This window comes from Balaenoptera borealis (genome assembly GCF_965194805.1).
Source record: "Balaenoptera borealis genome assembly, chromosome: 16".
In the NCBI taxonomy this organism is placed as follows: domain Eukaryota; kingdom Metazoa; phylum Chordata; class Mammalia; order Artiodactyla; family Balaenopteridae; genus Balaenoptera; species Balaenoptera borealis.
This window is the reverse complement of record NC_138872.1, coordinates 12366169-12379190: the sequence shown is the minus strand read 5'-3', so window position 1 is coordinate 12379190 and position 13022 is coordinate 12366169. Positions and strand designations below refer to the sequence as shown.

At 41.2% G+C, this 13022-nt stretch overlaps 1 protein-coding gene across 8 annotated transcripts in view; it reads right to left on the bottom strand.

The window, feature by feature from the left end:
• The window catches only part of STAU1 (staufen double-stranded RNA binding protein 1), an 87562-nt gene extending 74563 nt beyond the window's left edge, over positions 1–12999 (bottom strand). For 6 of the 8 annotated variants that reach the window (XM_082362794.1, XM_082362800.1, XM_082362807.1 and 3 more), the window contains exon 1: positions 12872–12992. The gene's annotated coding sequence lies outside the window, so the exon portion shown is untranslated. Of the gene's footprint in view, positions 1–12871 lie in introns of all 8 variants that reach the window. The other 2 variants (XM_082362810.1, XM_082362804.1) reach the window with 2 other exon arrangements.
• Positions 13000–13022: the final 23 nt, after the last annotated feature.

The window sequence follows — 13022 nt, the reverse complement described above, 5'->3', positions numbered from 1 at the left end:
ATGATCACAAATAACATTTATGGAGCACTGACTATGTGTCAGGCACTCTTTTAAGTGCTTTACATGTATTAATTAATTTAACCCCCACAACAATCTCATGAGGTAGGTACTATAATTTCCTCCATTTTACAGATGCAGAAACTGAGGCACAGAGTAAAGTCATTTGCCCAAGATCAACACACTTTCATTAAGTGGAGGAAATAGTTCCAACAGAGCCTGCCATATACCCCATATCCTTCCAGTAAATTCTTTTTCCTGCTTGAGTTAGCCAAGCAGAAAAAAGCATTCAGAAACCTGAACTCTAAGCGACACAATAAATTACAGGGTTTTTCATGCATGTTGTCACACGTGTATAAAGAATTTCGTGCCACATAAATGGTAGATATTATTTATATTCAATGAGATATAAGAGATTGTAAGGTGCAGAAAAGATTAACGTTAAAGTAAGTCAACTGAGGGGACTTCCCTGCGGTCCAGTGGTTAAGACTCCGCACTTCCAATGCAGGGGGTGCGGGTTTGATCCCTGGTCCGGGAACTAAGATACCACATGCCACAGGGCGCAGCCAAAAACAAAACAAAACAGAAAACAAACAAAAAACCAAAAACAATTAAATTAATTGAGAAAGTATGAAACCTCACTGGAAATTGGTGTATTCGTTTTTTTTTTTTTAATTTATTTTTATTTTTGACTGCGTTGGGTCTTCGTTGCGGCGCACGGGCTTCTTATTGCAGTGGCTTCTCTTGTGGCAGAGCACGAGCTCTAGGCGCGCGGGCTTCAGTAGTTTTGGCACGAGGGCTCAGTAGTTGTGGCTTGCTGGCTCTAGAGCACAGGTTCAGTAGTTACAGCGCACGGGCTTAGTTGCTCCGCGGCATGTAGGATCTTCCGGGACCAGGGCTCAAACCTATGTCCCCTGCATTGGCAGGTGGATTCTTTTTTTTTTTTTTAATTTATTTATTTTATTTATTTTTAAATTTTTGGCTGCTTTGGGTCTTCGTTGCTGCGTGTGGGCTCTTCTCTGGTTGCGGCGAGCGGGAGCTACTCTTCATTGATGTGCAGGCTTCTCATTGCGGTGGCTTCTCTTGTGGCAGAGCACGGGCTCTAGGCACGCGGGCTTCAGTAGTTGTGGCACACAGGCTAAGTAGTTGTGGCTCACGGGCTCTAGAGCGCAGACTCAGTAGTTGTGGCGCACGGGCTTAGTTGCTCCGTGGCATGGGGGATCTTCCCGGACCAGTGCTCGAACCCGCATCCCCTTCATTGGCAGGCGGATTCTTAACCACTGCACCACCAGGGGAGTCCCAGTGTATTAGTTTTTAAAAACAGTCTCGGATTTACAAGCAAAAAAAGTTGTGAATATGGTTCGGATCTTTTTTTTTTGTCCTGAACCATTTGAGAGTAAATGCTGACTTGATACCTCGTCATCCCCAAACACTTCAGTGTGTATTTCCTACAACAAGGACTTTCTTCTATGTGATACACACATCCAAATAAAATAATTATGGTACAGGACTATCATCTAATCCTCAGACCCCTTTCAGGTTTGCCAATTCACCCAACAATGTAACTAACTTCCAGCAAAAAGATCTTTGCATTCAGATTGTTCTATTTCTTTCAGTCTGGAACAGTTCTTCAGTCTTTCCTCAACTTTCTCGTCCTTGACACTTTTGAAGATTTCAGGGCAACTATTTGGGGCACGTTCCTCCATTTGGGTTTAACTGAGGTTTCCTCATGATTCGATTCAGGTTTTTGGCAGGAAAATCAAACACTGGTAATGGTGTTTTCTCATTGCATCTGACCAGGTGACATGTGACTGCGATTAGTCCCCTTGCTGATGGTGTTCGCTCTGATCACTTGATTAAGATGGCATCTGCCGGGCTTCACATCCGTATAGTTACTCTTTTTTCCTTCTTATTAAGTATTTTGTGGAGAGGCACTTTGAAATTAGGTAAATATGTTATTCCTCATCAGACTTTCAATTTCTTTAAAAAAAATTTTTTTCCCATTGAGGTATAGTTGATGTACAATATTATAGGTTTCAGGTGTGAAACATAGTGATTCACAATTTTTAAAGATTATACTCCATTTATAGTTATTATAAAATATTTGCTATAGTCCCTGTGCTGTACAATATATCCTTATAACTTATTTATTTTATGAACAGTAGTTTGTACAGACTTCAATTTCTTTATTTTTCTCTTTTATTCAATGGGTTTAATCTGTTACTTTTTTTTTTTTTTTTTTTGGCCATGCCATGCGGTATGTGGGGTCTTAGCTCCCCAACCAGGGATCGAACTTGTGCCCCCAGCAGTGGAAGTGCCAAGTCCTAACCACTGGACTGCCAGGGAAGTCCCTGTTACTTTTTTTAATTGAGATGTAATTCACATACCATAAAACTCACCTTTTTAAAAAAAGTTCACACTTTTAAAGTGTACAATTCAGGAGTTTTTAGTATACTCATACCTTTCTAATTCCAGACATTTTCATCACCCCAAAACAAACACTGTACTCATTAGCAGTCACTCTCTGTTCATCCCTCTTCCCAGCCACTGGCAAACACTAATCTACTTTCTGTCTCTATGCATTTGCCTATTCTGGACCTTTCATACAAACAGAATCATAAAATATTTGGTGGCTTCTTTCACTTAGCATAATGTTTTCCAGGTTCATCCATGTTGTAGCATGTATCAGTACTTCACTCCTTCTTGTTGATGACTAATATTCCATTGTATGGATATATTTACCACATTTTGCTTATTTATTCATCAGGTGATGGACATTTGGGTTGTGTCCATTTTGGGCTATTATGAATTAAGGCTTCTAAGAACATTCATATACAGGTTTTTGTGTGGATAGATGTTTTTAATTCTCTTGGGTATGTATCTAGAAGTGGAATTGTTGGACCATATGATAACTCTGTGTTTAACTTTGTGAGGAATTGCCAAACTGTTTTCCAAAGGGGCTGCACCATTTTACATTCCCACCAAATATGTATGAAGGTTTCAGTTTCTCCACACTCTTGCCAACAGTTCTTATTGTCAGTTTCTCTTTTTATTATAGCCATCTTAGTGGATGTGAAGTGACAGTGCCTGCGGTTTTTATTCACATTTCCCTAATGATTAGTGACGCTGAGCATCTCTTTGCTCTCATCATCTCCAACAGGCTCTTTCTGACCTTTCAAGTCTCAGAGGAAAGGTCCTCTTCTCACAGAGGCCTTCCCTACATCTTTTATGTAACATTCACTGCAGCTGCCGTTATTTCTTTTTTTTTAAGATTTTTTTTTTTTGATGTGGACCATTTTTAAAGTCTTTATTGAATTTGTTACAATATTGTTTCTGTTTTATGTTTTGGTATTTTGGCTGCAAGGCATATGGGATCTTAGCTCCCCAAACAGGGATCAAACCTGCACCCTCTGCATTGGAAGGAGAAGTCTTAACCACTGGACCACCAGGGAAGTCCCGCAGCTGCCATTATTAACAACATTCTGTAAATGTCTCTAGTTCTCCTTGTCAGCACTTTAGGTAAGACTGTACTTTCCTGTCCCCTTGATGTTGAGTGTGGCTCTATGTCTTGATTTGACCAGTAAAATGTGAACAGAAGTGATTTGTATTGTTTCTGGACAAAAATCTAAGAGGCAGTTCAATCGTTGTCATATATCCTTCTCACTGCTGCAGTAATCATCAAATCCCATGTTGAGATAAAGCCTTTGTGAGCCTGGGCCCACGGGTGATTACAGTAAGCAGAGTTCCCAACCTGATGATCCCAATGTTGTTTTGATGAGTTTGGCAGCTATTTAAGAATTTAAACATAGAGTTAACATATACCCAACAATTCCACTCCTAGTACCCAAGAGAACTGAACACGTATGTCCACATAAAAACTCGTACATGTATGCTCACAGCAGCATTATTCATGACAGCCAGCCAAAAAATAGAAACAACCCAAATGCCCATCAACTGATAAGTGAAATCTGGCATATCCATACAATGGAATATTATTCAGCCATGTATAAAAGAATGAAGTACTGATACATGCTACAACATGGATGAACCTGGAAAACATGCTAAGTGAAGGAAGCCAGTCAATATATTACACAATTACACGATTGTCCAGAAGAGGCAAATCCATAGGAACAAAAAGTAGATTAGTGATTGCCTAGGGCTGGGGGGTGTGTGGGAGGATTTCTGAGAAATCGTCATTTGGCACCTCTTTCTCCGCTTTCAGTTCTCAGCTTTGGAACAGTCCCTCTTATCAACCTGCCTTCTTTTCTTCATTTCACTTATTCCGTTTGTACTGATTCTACAACCTACCAAGGGTGTGACCTTGGGCAAGTTCCTTTATCTCCCTGTGCCTCAGTTTCTTCACCTGTAAAGTGAGGATATGATAGCACCATTAGGACGGTTACACTTCGAACTCACGAGAATGGTTGGCTCTGGCGAGAGGAGAGAGAAGGAATGAGAAGGCAATATCCCCAGTGTGTAAAACAGAGGCTGAAACAAAGCAGGAGCTCAATAAATACTTGTGGAATTAATGAAAACGTATGGTACCACTGTTCAGTAGTAGAATATTGCTCAACACTAATTATTGAGAATATCCACCTTGACTCTCTGAGAACGAAATCAGTTGGAAATTCTCTGCGTTGAATTAGAGGGGGAAAACTTGATTTTCCTAAATACAGCTCAAGTTCTGGGGCTGGGGACCTTCCCTGGTGGCGCAGTGGTTAAGAATCCACCTGCCAATGCAGGGGACACGGGTTCGATTCCTGGTCTGGGAAGATTCTACATGCCGCGGAGCAACTAAGCCCGGGCACCACAACTACTGAAGCCCGCGTGCCGAGAGCCTGTGCTCTGTAACAAGAGAAGCCACTGCAATGAGAAGCACGTGCACCGCAACGAAGAGTAGCCCCCGCCCGCCACAACCAGAGAAAAGCCCGCGCGCAGCAACAAAGACCCAACACAGCCAAAAACAAATAAATAAAAATAAAGTTCTGGGGCTGATGTTAGACCCCCAAGGAGAAAAATAAGCAATCTCTTTTCCTTTTTTCCAGTCTGTTCTTCTTAGACTTTAGTTTGGAGAGGAGAAAAGAAATTAAGTGGGAATGGTGAGGAGAAGGGGTGGAAGTGAGAGTCAAGGTGGATTTTACAAGGAAGTGCAGCACACCTCCAAAGCTCCCAACATCTTTGACCTCCAAAGATTTCAGAGGACTTGCTCATTCTTGGGCAAGGTTGTTAAGATTTCCACATCTACCCAGATCTTATCATTCGCAAATCATTTCAGGGAATTAAGATGTGAAGGCAGCCTGGATTTGGCTAATAAATAGTTAACGAAGCTTAAGCCGGTGGGGCACCCCGTGCAGGGAAATGCGTAGCAGTCCTGGAGCGCAGCCTGGTGGCCCGAGAATCAAGGCAAGTAGACACACGTCACGACGAAACATCCCTCGTGCCATGACAAGTCCTAACAGATCGTCCTGGCATTCTGGGGAGGAAGAGGTCTCATCTGTAGGTGGAGAGAGCCAAGTAGGGCCGCTAAAAGAAGCAGCATTTCCAGGGAAGTTTTATTTCCTTGGGAACACTGCACAAGAGAGCAAACGTGTTTCTTTAAAAATTGCCTTAGCTCTTGGTATCATTTTGAAACCACGCAACTCAGGCTGGGACTTGAACCCATGTGCCGGGATTTGAACCCGGCCACAACCCTGATTGGGACTTGAACCCACGGTCTTTTAATTGAAGTCACACACCTGGTCTCAGGACTTAATGAAGCTCAGGGTCTTGATGTCTTGACGCAGAGAGAATTCAGTGAGAGACAAAGAGATAGGTAAGAAGTGCATTTATTTAGAGAGAAACATACTCCATAGACAGAGTGTGGGCCATCTCAGAAGGCGAGAGGCCCGGAAATACGGCGTGTTTAGTTTTTATGCGCTGGGTAATTTCATAGGCTAATGAGTGGGAGGATTAGTCCAACTATTTTTGAGTGGCGGGGGAGTGGGGATTTCCAGGAATTCAGCCACCACCCAATTTTTGGCCTTTTATGGTTAGCTCTGAACTGTCATGGCACTGGTGGGTGTGTCATTTAGCGAATGTATTACAATGAGCATATAATGAGGCTCAAAGTCTACTGGAAGTCAAATCTTCCACCATCTTGGACCTAGTTAGTTCTAACCAGTTTTTGTCATGTCCTATGGCTATGTCATTCTTCTAAAGGTTGTGCCCTGGCCTCTTCTCTCCTGTTTCATTTTTACCATTTCTTTTACTCATATTGTATTTCCCCCTCAAACTGAAAAGAGTGACAATGCTTCCCCCTCCCCTCTGATTACAAATATATGGTCAGTTTTTTAAAAATCAAGTATTATGGAAAACTATAAAGAAGTAACTAAAAATCACCCATAATTTTACCACCTTTCCAGAGATAAATTTTGGTGTATGTACCTCTTGACTGTGACAGATTTCCTGTTGTCTCCAGTAGCTGTTATCCATTTCTTCCATTGAATTTTAGTTGGGCATATGGCTGCTCAGGATAAAACCTATACTTCCCAGCTTCTTTGCAGGTAGGTATGCCCACAGACTAAGTTCTGGTCAATGGGATGGAAGCAGAAGTCCTAGAAGTGTGATTAAGGGTAGGATATGTGTTTTTCTTTCCCTGTCCCTTCCTTCCTGCTTGCTGGAATGAGGCCTGATGGCTGGAGGTTCAGCAGCTATTTTGGACAGTGTGGTGGAAGCCACGTGATGACGATATGGAACAAAAGGATGGAAGGAGCCTGGGTTCCTGATGACTTTGTGAAACCACCTTACTTGCCCTTTTATTCAAAAGAGAACTCAGTGTTGAATTTATTTGATTCAGTCTCCATTCACCAAGTTTGTCAGTAAATCCAATGTCAGCTCTTTTGGGGGGCTCTTTCCCATCACTTGGAATCATGCAAAACCAACCAACCAACCAACCAACCCACCAGCCCAGGTTCCCATAATACAAGAAAAGTGGGGAAGGCCCAATTTAGTTTTCTGCTCACGATCACTGCTGATTTGCTCAGAGACCAAGTCCAGACCAAGTCCCAAAAAAGTTAGATGGCTCTGCTCTCAACATCCACTTCCTCTGTGCAAAGCGTGGCCATGCAGAGACCCCAATCAAGGAACTTGCTGCTTTGCAGGGCACTGGGAGCATGAGAGATGTAGGTCTTGAATACTCAGAAATTCACCACTCTCTGTCCTTCCAGCCTTCCTGTAGTGAATGTCTGTTATTCTTTATGGCTGCTCAACATCCTTGGATTCCTTCCCCTCCCAATGTTCGGGAGTATCCCACCTCATCAATTCATGCCTATCTACGATTGAGACTAGATCATCATTTTTTCAGGATCCCTGCATCTGGAGTATAGGCTTGTGACCTAAGCTCCGCCAATCAGAGGATCAGTGCCCGTCTTCCATGGGAAGCAGACAGCCAGTCAGAATCCACTGTAGCCAGCATGGCAGAAGAGACTCTCAACTTCACAGGCAGCAGGGACCTCTCTGGTCCTTTAGTCAGAGGACAAATCATGATGTCTGGAACCAGCAGTGGCTTCAGTGGTATCTCAGTCAAAGGAGATTTACGAAGTAACCCGGCCATTGTTTCTGGATGTAGCCTTCAGGTCTGAAGATTTTTCTTTTCTTTTTCTTCCCTCCCTCCCTCCCTTCCTTCTTTCTTTTTTTCTTTTCTTTCCTGCCTTCCTTCCTTCTTTTCCTTCCTTCTTTCCCTCCTTCCTTTCTTCCCTTCCTTCCTTTCTTTCTATCAATCCGCCCATCCACCTAGAGATACCTATATGGCTATAGAGATACAGAAAGAGACAGAGACAGAGGAAGAGTGGGAGAGGGAGAGATAGAGATTGTAAGGAATTGGTTCATGCAATTATGTGTCTGTCAAGTCCAAAATCTGTAGAGCCAATGTCCCAGTTTGAGTCCGAAGGCTGCAAATTGTTTTGGAATCACTAGAATTCCAGTTCCAGTTTGACAAATGCCCTGAGGCAGGAAGAATTCTCTCTCACACAGGGGTCAGTCTTTTGTTCTATTCACACCTTCAATTGATTGGATTAGGCTCCTTATGGAGGATAATCTGCTTTACTCAATCTAGTGATTTACCTTAATCTCACCCCAAAACACTCTCACAGAAACACCTAGAATGTTTGATCAGATATCTGGACATCCTGTGGCCCAGTCAAGTTGACACATATAGTTAACCATCACAATGACCAATAAACAACTTTCTGGGATTGGATTAGTTGTCCGGCTTCAACTCAAAGCAGGAGCTTCCACCTCTTTCCCATTTTAGAAAACCTATAACCCAACATAAACATTAGGCCACACTCTTCTCACAACCCCGAAGCCACACACCTCTACTGCTTTCTCCTCTGTTTCTCTTCAGTTTAGCCTTTCTTGGTGGGCCTAAAATCCCACTGCCCCCTCTTGGTGAGTCCACAGCAGCAAAAAGCACAAAATACCAACCGTTTTCTTAATAACTCCCCCATATTTCAGACATAAAAATGGAATCTTACCATACATGTTGTTTTATAATCTGCTTTCTTACTGTATCTTAGATATTATTCTATGTTAGCATAAATGGAGCTACATATTTTTTAATGGCTACAGTATTCCCTTGTAAAAACGTACCACAATTGAATGAACTATTTCTTTATTGTTACACAGTAGGGTCATTTACAACTTTTTACCATTGTAAATAGTGTTTTGCTGTACATATGATTGTGTACACTTGTCTGAATATATATATATATTTAATTAATTTATTTTTGGCTGCGTGGGGTCTTCGTTGCTGCGTGCGGGCTTTCTCTAGTTGCGGTGAGCGGGGACTACTCTTCGTTGTGGTGCACGGGCTTCTCATTGTGGTGGCTTCTCTTGTTGCGAAGCATGGGCTCTAGGCTTGTGGGCTTCAACAGTTGTGGCACGAGGGCTCAGTAGTTGTGGTGCGTGGGTTCTAGAGTGCAGGCTCAGTAGTTGTGGCACACGAGCTTAGCTGCTCCACGGCATGTGCAATCTTCCTGGACCAGGGCTCAAACCTGTGTTCCCTGGATTGGCAGGCGGATTCTTAACCATAACACCACCAGGGAAGTCCTATACTAGTTATTTTAACAGAGAAAATTTAATGTAAAGAATTGTTTAAGACCCCCCAAATAGCCAAAGCAATCTTGAGAAAGAAGAACAAAGTTGGAGGCATCATGCTTCCTGGTTTTAAACTATATTACAAAGCTATAGTAATCAAACCAGTATGGTATTCATATTTTAAAAAGACACATAGATCAATGGAACAGAATAGAGGGCCCAGAAATAAACCGACATATATATGGTCAATTAATTTATGACAATGTAGCCAAGAATATACAGTGGGGATGGGACAGTCTCTTCAATAAACAGTGTTGGGAAAACTGAACAGCAACATGCAGAAGAATGAAACTGGACCACTATCTCACACCACACAAATATTAACTCAAAATGGATTAAAGGCTTGAATGTAAGACCTGAAACCATAAAACCTCTACAAGAAAACACAGGCAATAAGCTCCTTGACATCAGTCTTGGTGATGATTTTTTGATTTGACACTAAAAGTAAAGGCAATAAAAGCAAAAATAAACATGTGGGACTACATCAAACTAAAAAGCCTCTGCACAGCAAAGAAAAACATCAACAAAATGAAAAAGCAACCTACCAAATGTGAGAAAATATTTGCAAATCACATATCCGATAAGGGACTAATTAATATCCAAAATATATAGAGAACTCATACAATTCAATAGCAAAACCCCCAGAAAATCTGATTTAAAAAACGGGCAGAGGATCTGAATAGACATTTTTCCAAAGAAGACATACAGATGGCCAATGGTTACATGAAAAGGTGTTCAACATCAATAATCATCAGGGAAATGCAAATCAAAACCAAAAGGTGATATCACCTCACACCTGTTAGAATGGCTATCATCAAGAAGGCAAGAAATAAGTGTTGCTGAAGACGTGGAGAAAAAGGAACGCTTGTGCACTGTTGGTGGGAATGTAAATTGGTGCAGTCACTATGGAAAACAGTATGAAGATCCCTCAAAATATTAAAAATACAACTACCATATGATCCAGCAATTCCACTTCTGGGTATCTATCCAAAGGAAATGAAAACACTAACTCAAAACCGTATCTGAACCCCCCATATTCATAGCAGCATTATTAACAATAGCCAACACATGGAAGCAACCTAAGTGTCCATCAATGGATGAATGGATAAAGAAAATGTAGTATTTATACATAATGAAATATTATTCAGCCATAAAAAAGAAGGAAATCTTGCCATATGCAACAACATGGATGGACCTTGAGGGCATAATGCTAAGTGAAATAAGTAGGACAGAGAAAGATAAATACCGTATTATCTCACTTATATGTGGAACCTAAAAAGAAAAAAGCAACCCCCACTGAAACTCATAGATCAGAGAACAGTGGGTGGTTGCCAGAGGCGGGTGAAATGGGTGAAGGTGGTCAAAAGGTACAAACGTCCAGCTATAAAATAAGTAAGTCATGGAGATGTAACGTATAGCATGGTGACAACAGATAATTATACTGTATTGTATATTTGAAAGTTGCTAAGAGAATAAATCTTTTTATTTTTATTTATTTATTCAGCCGTGCTGTGAAAGCACCGAGTCCTAACCACTGGACCACCAGGGAATTCCCCATGTATTTTATATATAGTAGTGTGTATATGTTAATCCAAAACTCCTAATTATTCCCCCCGCTGCCACGTGGCTATTTTAATTAAAATAAAAACAGAAAATTCAATTCCTCAACTTGCTACATTACAAGTGCTCAATAGCCACTTGTGGCTAGTGGCCATCATATTGGATACCACAGATATAAAACATTTTCATGCTGCAAAAAGTTCCAATGGACAGTATTAATCTAACAATTGGCATTTATCTGATGTTTTGTAGTAAACAAAGTCTGTTCACCTCCATCTTTGTCTTTAATCCCATGTGATGCTGTCTTGGTTTTCTAAGAGCTCAAGGCAGTGTGACTCAAAATATGGACAGTGTGACTTAAATTGTAAACTGTTCATTACCTGCTCAGGACACTATAAATATAGAAATTAAGAATAAGCTTTCAGAAAGTTTTCTAGCAAGCTGATCTTGCCACACATTTTTATTGTATTTTACAGAAGTACCAGTCTGCAATGGATTGGAAATTTAAAATGCTGGTCCTTCACTATAGATTGTGCACTTGCAGGTACAAGTGCTCCAAGGTACAAGGATGACTTGGACATGGTTCCGGCCCTCCAGAGCTCAGGGAAGAAGAGTGGAGGGAGCCAGAGTTGACATAAGGCCTATTTGAATTGAGCAAATATTGACATATAGACTTAACGGACATCTGAAAATGATTCAAAAACACATAAGGACATTCATTCACTCATTTATTCATCTAGTAATTACTGAATGCCTACTATATACTAAGCACTAGGGATACAGAAGTGAACAGGATAGAAAGTGGAGTAATTGGAATATTCATATATTACTGATGTAAAAAAAGTACAGCCGCTGTGGAAAATATTTTGGTGGTTTCTCAAAAAGCTAAACACAGAATTACCATATGACAGCAATTTCACTCCTAGGTATACACCTGAAAGAATTGAAAATAGGGACTCAAACAGATCCTCGTATGCCAATGTTCATTGCAGCATTATTCACAATAGGCAAAAGGTGGAAACAACCCAAGTGTCTATTGACAGATGAATGGATAAACAAAACGTGGTATATCCATACAACAGAACATTATTCAGCCATATTGAACTTGACACATGCTACAACATGGATGAACCTTGAAAACACTGTGCTAAGTATAATAAGCCAGACACAAAAGGACAAATATTGTATAATTCAACTTACATGAAATATTTAGAACACGCAAATTCATAGAGAGATAAAGTAAGTTAGAGGTTTACCAGGACTCGGGAGAGAGAAGAATGGGGAGTTAGCTATTCCTGAATGGTTACAAGGCTTTGGCTTGAGCTCATGAAAAAGTTTTGTAAACACATAGCAGTGATGGTTGTACAACACTGTAAATATAATTAATGCCAATGAATTGTATACTTAAAAATAGTTAAGATAGCAAAAAAAAAAAAAAGAAGAAGACAACTGAACCTACTTTTATGACACAACTGCAACTCTGCTGCAAGTAGAAAGTGTTAACACGGAAGGAGCAAACAGCTATGAAGGAGGATGGGTAGTCCACGAAGACTTCATGTAGGAGGTGGTGTTTAGGAAGTTAAGATTCAGTAAGATTTCCACAAGCAGAGAAGAGATGAAAACTTCCTGGTAAGCTGTGAGATCTACTTTCCTTAAGGACCCTGGAGCCACTGCCTCGGTTACAATCTTGGCTCTGTAATTAACTGGCTCTGTGACCCTGGGAACCTCTCTGCGCCTTAGTTTCTTTATCTGTAAAATGGCGACAGTAATGGTACCTTCTGCTAGGGTTGCCGTAAGGATTAAATTAGTTAATACATGTAAAAGTGCTTAGATCGGTACCTGGCACAGAGTAAATGTTATATAAGTGTTAGCTATTCTTATTTTTTGGCCTCACAGCGGTGGCTTGCGGAATCTTAGTTCCCCGACCAGGGATCGAACCCGCGTCCTGGGCAGTGGAAGTGCGGAGTCCTAACCACTGGACCGCCAGGGAAGTCCCAGCTATTCCTATTTTTAATTTTTTCTTTTTTTATGAAAATAAATGTTTACTGTGGAAAAAAACCTAAGACGAAACTAAAAATCGCTTAAAATTCTACCACCCAGAGACAATCACTGCTAAGTGTTTATTGTATTTTCTTCCACAATTTTTTTGTACATAAATATACGGAGCTCATCCACGCACCTCTTTAGACTTTCTCCTCCGCAACTCGCACACGCCTCCAACCGTCCCACCGTTTTCTGAGCACCAAGAGAACGGAACTTGTTTAACACAAACGCCGTGCCTTGCCCTCGTCACACAAACCACGCCCCAGGTTGCCGCTCGCGCGCCGCGA